Genomic DNA, 12558 nt, shown 5'->3' with positions numbered 1-12558 from the left:
TGAATCGCCAGTCTATGTCTGACGCAGGATGCAGCATGCTTGGGGCTGGTGCATGGGGATGACCCAGAGAGATGTTATGGGGAGGGAGGTGGGAGGGGGGTTCATGTTTGGGAACGCATGTAAGAATTAAAGATTGTAAAATTTAAAAAATAAAAAACTAAAAAAAAAAAACTAATTTAATATAATGCAAGTAAATATAGCGTGCTCAAGGTTCTACTCAAAATACAATTTCACACTGCTTCCACCAAAGCTCAGGTAAAAGAAGTCTTTTCAAACAAGCAAGCAAAAAAACAAAAATTTGTAACGTGTTCAGTTCAGTCGCTCAGTCCTGTCCGACTCTTCGCATACACAATAGCTTGTAGAACAAATCTATAGACCAGGACCGAGTTCCCTCAGGCCCTGACAGATGCACCTGTAAGATTAGCATTTTAACGTTTTGTCTTTGACTTTTCTGGAAAATGGCTGAATCAGTCAAATGAAATCTATCCTTGCATCTGTTGTAGTGTTTTTATCCACAGCACTCTGCAATTATTTATCCTTTTTTTTTTTAGTGTTTGTTGTCTTTCTATCCCATTAAGTAAAAGCTATTTGAAGATAAGGGTCTTTGGTTTGTTCATCACTTTATCCCCTGCACCTAGAACTGCTCATGACAAATAGCTATTAATCAAGAAGATTTCCCGCTAATTTCAATACAACACATCCAATTTAATCTTCACAGCTTAATTGGGTAGATACTGTCATTATCACCATTTTACAGCTGAAGAAATTGCAGTCTAGGATAAGATACACTAAAATTTTTTTTAAAAGCAAACCCAATCCTACTGATAACAAAAACTCCTCTCCCCACCAAGCTGTACTGCCAACTTTGTGGCATCATTGCCTGAAATAAAATCCCAGGTAAGAAATTACATTAGAGTTCAAAGTTAGGAAAGGCTTTGCTTTACTCCGTCAGCTGAAAAAAGAAAAAAATTTGCACAACCTAAAAACTGAGAATTATGTTTCATTTGGCCAACATACGGAGGACTTAAGCCCGAGAGTCAACCTCTGATAGTTCTGAGGGACTGTTCTAAAGAGGTAAGGGAGAAGCCGAATATATAGGAATTTTTACACAAGAAATCAGGTAGTGAGAACATCGTAAGATCACTGTTAATTTAAGAAAAAAGCAGACATCTCAAGTTAATGAATTTAGCACTTTTTTATGTATAGGAAGATGCAAGCCGTCTGGACTCATTGAAATCATTCCTTCAAAATGCACCATAACTTTTGGCGCTAGTATTGTAGATTTTGCACCCTGAATCCCATCAAGGTGCAGCTTAGGGGAGGCAGCTGCCAATTGTTGATGGCTAGATGGTCACAATATCCCTTGTTACTGATACAGCAGGATATTCTCTGCCTACAAGATTCAGACACAGGTGCCCTTCATTTCTAAATAATTAGTATTAGGCAGATGATCCTGTATCTTTTTACCTCGGCTTTTAGAAAACCCAATGCTAATTGTGAAGTTCAATGATGGTCTACTGTTGGCCCCTCAAATCCATGTATTAATAGTGACTTTTCCTCCTGCCTCAACTCTGCAATTTTACTTCTATTTCTTCTATCCAGTTTTCCCTTTCCTGTTATATGAGTATATAGCCTTTAAGGAATGAGAGAGGAAATAGTAAATACTAATGAACAAACAAAAAAATGCTTTTCCTACCTGTTTCTCCTGTTGTCCAATAAAATAAGATTCCCATCAAGTTCATTCCTCGGGAGCATACGTTTTGCTACCTAGGCCTCTCTGCTCAGGCCAAGACTGAAGGTTCGGGTTCTACAGCTGGTGTCCTCTTATTGGATGGAAACTAGCACCTGACTCCAGGACGGCCCACCCATAGGCTGGCTAACTCCCCGTGAGGTGGCTCGTGGCAGATATTCAGCCAATAGAGTGTTAGCATTCACTCAGCCGCTCTCACAGTCACCAAGAATCCGGAAGTAGAGGGCCAACATTTGGCATAACACGTGAACCAGTTTTTCGGCAAGAGTATCGCCGTGTGCCGCCTGGCGTGCTTCAGTCCATGGGCACTAAGTCCATGTCGCTAAGAGTCGGACACGACTGAGCGACTTCACTTTCACTTTTCACTTTCATGCATTGGAGAAGGAAATGGCCACCCACTCCAGTGTTCTTGCCTGGAGAATCCCAGGGACGGGGGAGCCTGGTGGGCTGCCCGTCTATGGAGTCGCACCGAGTCGGACACGACTGAGGCGACTTAGCAGCAGCAGCAGCAGCAGCAGCAGCAGCAGCAGCAGCAGCAGCAAGGAATTCTCAACTAGTCTATAGGACGTAGGAGAAATGTGTGCACTTTGAGTCACTATTTGCGTGTCCTCATTCTCATGGATTGAACCTTAAGATGTGCTCATGCTATACGAATGCTTGACATGTAGATCTAATGTGATCTTAGCAGAGCTGTGACCAGGTATTGTTATGCTCCCTTTTTACTCATGAGGAGGTATAAATCAGGATTTGAACTCCGACGATTTGATTCTAGAGTGTGCTTTTAAACTCCATTCTTCACCTCATTCCCACTACCACCCACCTTCTTACTATTAAGGCAGCAGGCCTTAGTAAATTGTCTCCAAATACCTAAGAAGAAACAATGGAAAGGAAGCTGCTCAGAGTCTAAGGACTTAACATTTGAATCTTGGTGCATCTGTATACGTGTTTCTAGCTTCCTTTTTCTCTGCCTCGGTTTTCTCATCAGCTCCACCAGGTCCCAATCATCACTTTGCTCACCTCACTTGGTGTGTAAGGATTCTTTAAAGTAATCACTTTGAAAACTTTGTAACTTATGAAAACCCAAACAAATGGGTGGGATTTACTGTGGGCTTCAGCTGATAATACTTTGTGAGGTAATTCAAGAAAAGAGAAAGTCGATCCAGGCTCAGTCACAGCTTTTCACTGCCCTATTTCTCATGTGAGGGGACCCTTGCTACCCCACCTGACCTTCCTCCCCTCCTCCTGCTACCCTTTCAGCCTCTTTTCCCCGCTGCTATCTTTAAAGCTGAAAATGTTCTTCCAGCTGCTCAGTGACTCTTTGAAGTAGTCTAAGAACAGATGGAAAGATTGATTGATGGAGGCTTCCCGGGGTCACACAGGGTCCCTGGAAAGCAGAAATCCCTCAACCCGCTAAAATGTAGCCTTCCCAACGCTAGGTCCTGCTGCTTAATGATAAAAGTCACTTCCCCTTCAGTGAGCGCTTTGAGAAGATTATGCCCAAACTCTCATAACCCTTCAGCATCTCATTGGCCTCCATACCCAGCTAGCAGACAGAGGTAACTGCAGCTTTCAGATTTTGAGGAACTACTTGCTCAGGATCAGATAGAAACTAGAATTGAACCCAAATTTCTGTGATTCAACACCTTCAAGGATTTTCCAGGCACCATACTACACCCCCACTGCTGGAGTTAGGTCAGCTCAACTCTAATTCAGCATAGACCAGTGGTTCTCCAAGTGTGGTCCATGGGTTCTCAGGAGCCCTGAAACTTGTTCAGGGACCCAGATGGGTTAAAACTGTTTTCATAATAAAGCTAAGAACTCATTTACCTTTTTTACCACGTTGACACATGCACGGATGGTGTAAAAGCAGAGGTGGTAAAATTGCTGGCACAACGTAAGATAGTGACACTATTCATACTGGTTGCCATATTTTTCATGAGTGTACTGGTGGTGAACTGGTAAACACTGATAGTAAACAAAATACTGATTTCACTTAAGAATGTCCTTGACAAAGCAGTTTAAAAAAGCACAAAAACAAAACTTCAATATTAGTAACTCTAGACCTTTGACTACAAGTCTTTTTAACATTATGATGAATAAAAATTATGCACAAAGCACCTTTTTCCACTTTCTTTTTGAGGTGAAATTCATGTAACATAAAAACATTTTAAAGTGAACAGTTCAGTGGCATTTAGTTCATTCACAATATTGTGCAGCTGCCACCACGATTCAGTTCTGAAACACTTGACATCACTCTAAAATGAGAATCCATACCTCTTAAGCTGTTAATTCCCACACATAAAGCTCTTTTGCTAGGTGCAGAAGTAGGATGGTTGTCTCAACGGAAAGCACTTCTGCAATGAGTTGCACTGATCTAGCCTCTTTTTTAGGGGAAAAAAGAAAGATTTTTTAAAAAGCAAATTACTTTTACTCTATGTGCAAGCCTGGCTTCCCTAGTAGTTCAGTTGGTAAAGAATCCACCTGCCATGCAGGAGACGACGGTTCGATTCCTGAGTTGGGAAAATCCACTGGAGAAGGGATAGGCTACCCATTCCAGTATTCTTGTGCTTCCCTGATGGCTCAGCTGGTAAAGAATCTGCCTGCAATGCAGGAGACCTGGATTCAATCCCTGGGTTGAGACGATATCCTGGAGAAGGGAATGGCTATCCACTCCAGTATTCTGGCCTGGAGAATTCCATGGACTATATAGTCCATGGGGTCACAAAGAGTCAGACACAACTGAGTGACTTTCATTTTATGTGAAAGGAATGGTCAAACATGCGAAATACAGTTATTCAGACTCGGATATTTGGCAAACGTTTTCTCAAAAATGTATGAAATGGGTTTGTCCCGTTAAGTAAAATAGTTGATGATCTTTGTTGTCAGTGATAAAACTGCAGCTTCATTGGAATTTTGGAAAACTTGAATGTCCCACCATGTACTTGATGCCCCAATGTCTTTTCTGCTTAAGATGGGCAGTAATAGTAACAAAGGTGAACTTTTGATACTGTGTAATAAACTATGCCTACACTTGGAAGAGCTGCATAACCCAGTGAACCAATATCTTCCAAATGACCAATGCATAATGTTACCCAATCATGCATGAATAAAAGATCTATCCAAAGTACAGGACAAACCAATAGAGTTTAATGTGACTGAGTATAAAAGTTTCATTCAAATGAATTTATGCAAGTAAACTTTAAGAAACTACCTCCTCTCAAGTTTTAGTGTAGCATCAAAAAAAAGAATATCCACAAACATCTGAACTGTATGCGACTGGACAGTCTTCATGTATTTCAACAAAAACAAACTGACATAGATTGAATGCACAAGCAGATAGGAGAATAGAGAATTCCTCTCTTAAGTCAAACCTTAATAAGACCTGCAAATGTGTAAAGCAATGCCATTCTCCTCACTAAATTTTTCATTCTAGAACACAGTAGTTTTTAATGAAAATATGTAACTTATATTACCATGTCTTGGGTTTGTAATATTATTTTTAAATCATGTATCTTTTAATAAATGACAAGTAATTTAATATCTTGTTTTAATTCTTAACAAGGTAAATATCCATTGATATAACCATAACTAAAGCTATTCAAGGTCCTCAATAACTTTTTAAAATATTATTTATTTATTTGGCTGTGCCAGGTCTTAGCTGTGGCATACAGAATGCTCAATCTGTAGTTGCCGCAAATGGGATCTAGTTCCCTAGACCAGGAATCAAACCCAGGACCCCTGCATTGGGAGCACAGAGTCTTAGCCACGGGACCATCAGGGAAGCCCCAGGGTCCTCAATAATCTTTAAGGAAACCAACAAGGTTGAGAACCACTGTCATTTTCATTGGAATTTCTCAACTGCAAAGACATCTTTAGTCAGTATGTGAATTTTTTAACTTAAATAGTTATGTTTAATATATATGTGGAAAACATAGCAGATCAAACTCAGTATAACAGGTATCTTTGCTTAGGATGAGGGTAAGTTTATTTATGTAAAGTGAGGAACTGATTTAAAAAAAAATGTAGGGACATCCCTGGTGGTCCTGTGGATAAGAATCTACCTTGCAACGCAAGGGACTCAGGTTCAGTCCCTGGTCAGGGAATTCAGGTCTCACATGCCACGAGAGGCAACTAAGCCCTCATGCCTCAACCACTGAGCCAGAGAGGGAAGACCTGGCAAAGCCAAATAAATAAATACTGAAGCAGAAAAAGAAAGAAAAATGTGACATATATGTTAAACAAATCTGATGATGTCAAAAATTCATGAGAATAGCATTCAAATGACTGGTCATTGGGAAACACTGAAATAGTGATAGAGCTTTTAATGAGGGCAGACCTGCCACCATACCTTACCATGTGGGTGATGTCATATGGAAGGTGAATTATGGTGGGAGTTAAATAAATGAGCAGGTGCATTGATGTGCTTCCAGTCCTCCCAGCAGCGCAGTGCTGGGAAGGCCTGCTGCAACAGGAAGTCGGAGGCCTGGATTCCTGACCCAGCTGAACCACTGACTCACTGTCTGACCTGACCCCACCACCAGGGCCTCAGTTTTCTCATCCAGAAAATGACACAGCAGCATGTCACCCTCTCCGTGGAGCCTCCCAATCCTCCCAGCCATCCTCTGATTAAAGGAATCAGCTTCTCCTTGTTTAATTATGGCTTCAGAGAATCACAGAAGTGCAGCTGGAAAGGATTCAAGAGCTCCAAGTCTCCCTGGCAAGCCCCTCCTGTGCCCCCCCACCCCATTAATTTCACAAATGAGGGAACTGAGGCCCAGAGAGGTTAAAAAGCCCGCTGAGGGGAGTGGGGGGCTGTCAACAGGTAATGCCCCAGGGTCCAGTGGGGAAATGTGAGTGCTTTTTCTACACTCTGATGAATGAGCTAGATGTTTGGTAGCATAGACACCACTTAGGTATTAATAAATACCGCACAATTCTGCTGGGGATGTGAATCCCACTTCAGCCTAAGAAAATCAATGCGGCTGGTCAGGAACACTGTGTTAATCAGACTGATGGATCGCTTCGTGTTACTAACTAAATCCACCTTGAAAAGGCCAATTGCCCCTTCTAAATTCCCCCCAGGGAAGGCAGAGGTGAAATTGGCAAGGAGAGGATAGAAGCGGGCATGGGGGAGGGAACCATAGGAGAGGAGGGGCACCTTCCCTCCGGCTCCTCTCCAGCCCTCCTCCTCTCCCTACCATCTCTGCTGTAAGACGACACACCTCCCTCAGTGCCCGGCTTGCTCTGCCCAAAGCTTCCCCGCAGCTTGGGCCAACTCAAAGCCACAAATAGAACCAGAATCCACTGAAAATAGCTCCTCCTCCCTTCTGCCCAGAGTTTCCAAGTGCAGCCAGGGAGGCCCTGCCCCCACCAGCCACAGGCCCCAAGCAGGGAACTCAGGTGGAGGGACACTCTGACCACAGCCAGGGACCATCTCAGGAGCAACAGTCCCAGTAATAGCTGACCCTTATTAAGTGCTGGCTCCCTGCCAGTCCTGCGGGGAGCTCTACCTGTCAGCAACCCAACAAGGAAGCGCCAGGAGATCAACCCCATCACGCACATGAGACTCTGAGAGTTGAGGAGCTTGCCCAGAGCCACAGAGCCAGAGAAGGGGGAACAGGGGTCCATGTGGTTAACCACGGAGCTGCCTGTATGCCTCTCTCCACGCAGCAAACATCAGCTCGCCCCAGCTTCCTGAGGCTGTGGGAGCTCAAGCTAGGCAGCAGACCTTCCCTTGCCAGCCGGGGAAACTGAGACCCAGGGAGAGGCAAGTCTTGCCCAGAGGCACTTGGTAAACAAGTAAATCAAGCACCCAGGTCTCTCAGCTCAGAGGCCAGTGGTTTTCGCAAAGGTTGGAGCAAACAGAGACTCCCTTGTTCCTTTCATGTAAAAGCCCCATTGGTCTTTTCTTTTATCCCTAACATTTCAGCCTCCTCCCACTTCCCACCAGAGCAGAAAGCCTGCCCCTAAACATTCTCTGACAGCCAGGCATCCTGAGATTACCTCTTCTTCCCTCTCTGCTCAGGGTGTTTAATGTTCTAGGGGAAGAGAGCAAACAGCAGCGCATAAATCATGGGTGACATAGGCTGGGTTTCTCCTTTGCTGAGAATGAAGCAGACGGGACCCAGCAAGGGAAGAGAATTAGCAGGGATTTGCTGGCTCATTTAAATTCAAGGTCCAAAAGACACACATTTCTCCTACCCCTGAGAGTTAGATAAATTTTCCTCTGCCCCGAGATCCCATTTGTTATAAAATAATTCTCCGAAATAGTCTTCGCCTCCAAGGTGATGACGAGCAAGACGAGAATAAGGCTGCGAAAGCTCTGCTGGAAAGGAATTAAGTTATTTAAGAAGCGGTCTAAGGGTATGAAAAAGAATCTCTCACCCAGTGTCAAAAAAATCTCAATTCCATTGCCAGACCTGCTAAGGAGTCTGCCAAGCTGCCTCAGTTTATCCAATGCGTCTGAGAAGCAAAAAGTATACACACTCAATCTTTTTTTTTTAATTTGGCAGCTCTCATGTATGCAGGATCTTAGTTCCCCAAGCAGGGACCAAACCTGCGCCCCTTATGTTGGAAGCGCAGTCTCACCACCGGACCACCAGGAAAGTCCTCAGAGCGGATCGTCTTGTTTGTTAGCAATGCTTGTTGAGTACCCCCTTTGTCTAGCATGATGCCAAGCTCTGCAGATGCAACACTGAACAAGACAAAACCAGTCCCTGCTCTCCAGGGACTTATATAGTCTGACTGACACAACAGTCAACAGAATGCAAATAAGTACTCTGATGGAGAAGATACAGGATTTACAGTAGCAGTTAAGCAGAGAACCCACCCCACTCTTATGGGAGTCCAGGTAACCTTGATACAGAGACTGGAAAGAAAGAAAGGAATTAATTGGGTGAAAGTCAAGAGAAAGGATGGCTTGGGAACAGGGAACAGCACATACAAAGACCCAGAGGCAAAAGAGAGCCAACCTGTTCGCTGAACCACCCAACTGGAGCAAGTATAGGTTTATTTGGGCATCTTTCTGTGCGGCAGGCTTACCCTTTTAAGATTAAAATCATGCCGAAGCTCTATGACTTCATGTTGTGTTAATAATAGATTGCAGACTAGATTCCTTAATGGTTGAATTCTTTTAATATTACAAATTCCTTCATCAGCACCTCTAGGAAATAATCAACCCTGTTCCAGCAAGTCTCTGGATGCTCACAAACCCTTTCATTGGATGTATGCCATCTGTCTCTCCGAGTCCTACATTCTTGACTTTTTAAGGTTGAGTCTTCCAGGACATGACCCACTCCATCCTTCTTCATCAGGGCATACACGGCATAAGGCCAGCCGGCGTGATCTGGGGGTCTTAGTCTTACAGGGGAATTACAGACTTATATCCAATCAGAGAGAAAAAAAATCATCCTGCACCCCTAGCCCAACGGCAATGGAAGATTACCAGTGAATACCTCTCTGGCAAATGTGATTCTAAAGGCAGAAAACAGAAGATCAGAGATGCAGCTAGAATGAGTCTTTGCTTTCCACCAATGAGGCTGGGTGCCTTACAGTGTCCAGGTCAGCTGTCAGCCCCAAGTGACTGGCCTTTAGCTTCCGAATTTCCCAAGTGTTTCTGAGGAATGGTATTATGTAGCTATCATCAAAGTAAACGGAACAAAACCAAAGTTTCCCAGCTGAATAAATTTGAGACATGCTGAGTTCAACGAAGGTAGCCAGGTTATTTTCTTCACTGCAGAACTTTTCAGGGCCTTGATATGCTGATATACATAGTGGTCTTTTAAGAAGAGATTATTATGGAGTTTTCAGAGTTTCCAGAACTCTTGAGCTGAGGACATGTGTCCCTGTTTCTGGGAGCTAGGTTCCCTGGAATCCACTATGGGAAATTACCTCATTAACTATCTCATGCTTGTGTAGCGTTTTGTCCTTACATATAAGGAAGTCCAATCTATACATTTCGGATGGACAAATGGATGGATACCTCGACCATTTCCTTGTGTGACCTCAAGTATATAACATCCTCCCCTTCTTTGAGCCTCAATTTTATCCTCTACAACAGGAGCCAGCAAACTTTTTCTGAAAAAGACCAGACTGAAAATATCTTAGGCTTTGTAGACCACATACATCTCTGGCACATTCTCTCCTTTTATCTTTTTTCCTTTCTTTGACCAACCCTTTTAAATGTATTGATGGAGGGACTTCCCTGGTGGTCCAGTGGCTAAGATTCCATACTCCTGTTGCAGGGGACTGGGTTTGATCCCTGGTTCAGGGAGCTAGATCCCACACACCACAGCTAAATAAGATCCCACATACTATAACAAAGATGGAAGACCTGGCACAGCCAAATAAATAAATATTTTAAAAATTGTTTTGGGTTCTTGGCTCAGAAACAGATCCATCAGATACACCCAACTGATTCTTGCCAGAGGTATAAAAGCAACTCAGTAGGAGAAGCATAGTCTTTTAAACAAATATTGCTGGAGCAATTGGACATCCATAGACCCAGAAAAAAAGAACATTGGCCTAAGCCATACACCATGTATAAAAATTAACTCAAAATTGATAAAGGATTTAAATATAACATACAAGACCATAAGATTTTTAGGAAAAAAAAAAAGAGATCTAGGGTTAGGCAAAATGTTTTTTTAGACTTGACACCCCAAGCATCATGACACACCGTGCATGATATGAAAAGCTGATAAGTTGGACCACCTCAGAACTAAAACCTTAGACTCTGTGAAAGACCCTGGGACTTCTCCGGTGGTTCAGTGCCTAAGACTCTGTGCTTTCATGCAGGGGGCTCTGGTTACTCCCTGGTCCAGGAACTAAGATCCCACACACCACACGGCATGGCAAAAAAACCCCAACAACTCAGCAGTAAAAATCAAATAATTCAGTTAGAAAATGGGCTAAAGACATGAACAGACACTTCACTGAAGACAGTACACAGATGGCCAATGAGCACAGGAAAAGACGTCCGACGTTGTTAGTCATTACGGAATGCAAATCGAAACCATATAAGGTATAACAATAAGCCTACCAGAATGGCTAAAATAAACAATAACAAAAACACCAAGGGCTGGTGAGGAAGCAGAGGAACTGTATCACTTATACACTGCTGGTGGGAGTGTAAAATTATAGTCACTCTGGGAAAAAAGGGTGGCAATTTCTGACAAAACCATGTGTACGCTTACCAATACCCAGCAGATGTGTTCTTGGGCATTTGTTGTAGAAAACTGAAAACTTATGTTCACACAAAAACCTGTACTTGATTGTCCATAACAGCTTTATTCACAGTAAACCCAAACTGGAAGCAAGCCAAGTGTCCTTCAGTGGCTGAATGTAAAACAAACTCTGGCATATCCGTACCATGGAATACTATTCAGTAATAAAAAAGGGAGGAGCTATTGACACCTGCAACAACTTCATGGGATGTCAAGGGAATAATGCTGGATGAAAAAAGCCAACCCTAAAAGGCTACTTACAGGATGATATATATATATAACATTCTTGCAATAACAAAATTGTAGAAATGGAGAATACATTAGTGGTTGACAGGGGTTAGGGAAATAAAAAATTATTTAAGAAAATGTTTTTAATATATATTTTATTTATTTATTTGGCTGCACTGGGTCTTAGTTGTAGCAAGCAGGATCTTTAGTTGAGAATCTCTAATCTTCTTCGTGCCACACAGGATCTAGTTCCCTGACCAGGGATCAAACCCCGGCCTCCTGCTTTGTGAGCACAGAATCCTAGCCGATATACCACCAAGTTCCACTCTTCTATATCTTGACAGTAATGGTAATCAAACAAATCTACACAGATGCTTACTCCTTGGAAGGAAAGTTATGACCAACCTAAACAGCATATTAAAAACCAGAGACATTACTTTGCCAACAAAGATCCATCTAGTCAAGGCTATGTATGGATAGTCATGTATGGATGTGAGAGTTGGACTATAAAGAAAGCTGAGCGCTGAAGAATTGATGCTTTTGAACTGTGGTGTTGGAGAAGACTCTTGAGAGTCCCTTGGACTGCAAGGAAATCCAACCAGTCCAACCTAAAGGAGATCAGTCCTGGGTGTTCATTGGAAGGACTGATGCTGAAGCCAAAACTCCAATACTTTGGCCACCTCATGCAAAGAGTTGACTCATTGGAAAAGACCCTTATCTTGGGAGGGATTGAGGGCAGGAGAAGGGGATGACAGAGGATGAGATGGCTGGATGGCATCACAGACTCGATGGACATGCGTTTGAGTGAACTCTGGGAGTTGGTGATGAACAGGGAGGCCTGGCGTGCTGCGATTCATGGGGTCGCAAAGAGTCGGGCACTACTGAGCGACTGAACTGAACTGAACTGAACTGACACACACACACACACACCCAAATGCGTGTAAAACATGAAATTTAGATAAGTGGGTGGACTTATCTGATTGAGATATGGTGCTATAATTATGTAGGGAAAATTGGCAAAAGACAAGGAGCCGTTTCTTACAACTGCATGTGAATCTGCAATTATCTCAAAATAAATGTGGTGGGTTTTTTTTTTTTAATTCCTTTGAGTTCTTGGCCCAAGATGGTTCTTTTGAGGGGTAATGGTGCATTTAGCTTTCATTTGCCTACCAGATAACCTTTAGCAGAGCCTGTATGTCAGGTACTGGGCTAAGTGCTCTCCATAGATGATCTCTTTTAATAGAACCTTCCCTGGTGAGCCAGTGGCTAAGACTCTGCACTCCCAATGTAGGGTGCCCAGGTTTGATCCCTGGTCAGGGTACTAGATTTCACATGCTGCAACTAAAAGAACCTGCA

At 43.0% G+C, this 12558-nt stretch overlaps 1 protein-coding gene across 1 annotated transcript in view; it reads right to left on the bottom strand.

The window, feature by feature from the left end:
- Positions 1 to 1794, bottom strand: part of MTMR3 (myotubularin related protein 3) — a 129612-nt gene extending 127818 nt beyond the window's left edge. Inside the window, exon 1 of the mRNA XM_069557194.1 lies at positions 1697 to 1794. The gene's annotated coding sequence lies outside the window, so the exon portion shown is untranslated. The remainder of the gene's footprint in view (positions 1 to 1696) is intronic.
- Between the last annotated feature and the right edge of the window lie 10764 nt (positions 1795 to 12558).

The sequence above is a fragment of the Ovis canadensis genome, chromosome 17 (genome assembly GCF_042477335.2).
Source record: "Ovis canadensis isolate MfBH-ARS-UI-01 breed Bighorn chromosome 17, ARS-UI_OviCan_v2, whole genome shotgun sequence".
Lineage (NCBI taxonomy): Eukaryota > Metazoa > Chordata > Mammalia > Artiodactyla > Bovidae > Ovis > Ovis canadensis.
This window is presented reverse-complemented; position numbering and strand designations above follow the sequence as displayed.